Raw genomic sequence first — 1,977 nt, 5'->3', positions numbered from 1 at the left:
CTCTCTCTTGTTTTGCAAGTTTCTGCAAATAGATATTTGATGAGCATTTTATGTTCTTTACTTGCTGAAATCTTATTTATGTATTTTTGTGTCGTAATTTCTGATGTAATCAAATTCCAGTTTAAGATGCTCAAATTTGTATCAGTTCCCCCTACTGCTCCCTTGCTGTCTCACATTGTTAGGGGGAAGGGGAGGGGGAGAAGACAATAATGTATGCCTAATGAATACAGTATGATCAACAAGAACATAAAACGATGAAAGCTTTACTGAAACAAGTACCTTATTGGAGAACAGGGGAAGGGGAGAACAGATACACCACGACACCTGTGCAACACAAGTGCTGGGAAAACTCGAATGGAACGAAAAAGTCTGCTGACACACCGACAAACACACCTTAAAAACAAAATAACAAGCATATCAGTAAACATCCCAGCAACCTATTATCTCCTCCGATCAGCTGCCCCAACAAGACCTCGTAACCAATAAGCTTGAAGACTTTGACATTATAGTCATAGCCAAAAAAAAAAAAAAAAAAAAAAAAAATTTTAAATCATGCTGAATTCCCCGGGCCCCGCTTCTATGAACTACCCATATGTCAAAGATTATTCCAAGGCTGCATGAATGACTCATGCTGGGCAGCCGTGACCAGCTTGGTCGCGCAATGTAAAGGTTCATGGACCACCTCAAAACCTCCGGCGTGAAGCAGTACGGGTAAACTGCCATAGGAAATACTGAAGACGGACAACCAACTTTGCCTTGCAGGTTCATGTGAACATTAGCACTGAGAAGCGCCCACGACAACCAGTGCTTCATAACTATCCCATCTGCGCATGACTGCATGGAGATCAATGATGGACAATACGCTTTCTTACTGTGGTCCTTTCATTTGGTGGTAGTTCTTGCAAGGAAGCTGGAAGTAAGTTAACCACCAACTTCGCCTTTTACCACGCTGGACGTCATCTTTATCTACAGAGAAACGCCCACCCTGCCATGACAACCAATAATCCGTGTTTTATCTACGGTTTTTGTTGTTGTTGTAAATACTGTGATAAATGGCGGTCGTCTTCAGTTGTAGTCAGGAATGCGGAAGTTTTTTGTTTCTTTGATTTTTTTACCCCCAGATGTGCTTGTGGGGAGTTGCCGTAGGTCCTGGATCGGAGGTTGCTGCTCGTGGGTAACGTACTGGTGGTCTGTTCGTGAATGACATCCGGGAAGCATGTTCGTGGGAAACGTACTGGTGGTCTGTTCGTGAATGACATCCGGGCAGTTTGTTCTTCGTGGGTAACGTACTGGTGGTCTGTTCGTGAATGACATCCAGGCAGTTTGTTCTTCGTGGGTAACGTACTGGTGGTCTGTTCGTGAATGACACCTGGGCAGTTTGTTCTTCGTGGGTAACGTACTGGTGGTATGTTCGTGAATGACATCCGGGCAGTTTGTTCGTGGGTAAGTTCTGGTGGCTTGTTAAAAGCCTTGAGACTGATTTTTTTTTTAGATTTCCTGGTGGTCTGACCGTGTGAGATATCCCAGTGGTATGTTCGTAAGGATATTTTGATGGTCTGTTGGTGGGTGAAGTTCTGCTGGTCTGTTCTTAGGTGACGCCCTGGTTTAAAAACAATCAATGTGCCCACCACAACCTCCAACCAAAAAAAAGTTTTGTCCACCAGTGAAGTCAATGACCCCACAGCAACACCACCAGATCCTGGCTGGTTGTTCATCCATGGACATTGTTTCAGCGTGAGCCAGATTCAGTCAAAAAACTCTCAATTAATTCTCACTGGAAAATTCTAGATTTGTTCATGGTTAGCTTGTTTGTTTCGGTGTGAGCCAGTTTGTCAAAAAAACTCTCAGACAATTAATCCTCGCTGGACAATTCTAGATAAATTCATAGTTAGCTGACCACACAGGTATTTCGGAACTTTGAAAAGCAAGCGTGAAACTGCGTGCATTTGAAGTCTGATTTGAATATTTGTTCAGTTT

The sequence above is a fragment of the Babylonia areolata genome, chromosome 2 (genome assembly GCF_041734735.1).
Source record: "Babylonia areolata isolate BAREFJ2019XMU chromosome 2, ASM4173473v1, whole genome shotgun sequence".
Classification (NCBI taxonomy): Eukaryota; Metazoa; Mollusca; class Gastropoda; order Neogastropoda; family Buccinidae; genus Babylonia; species Babylonia areolata.
The sequence above is the reverse complement of the archived record's forward strand: the minus strand, read 5'-3'. Positions refer to the sequence as shown.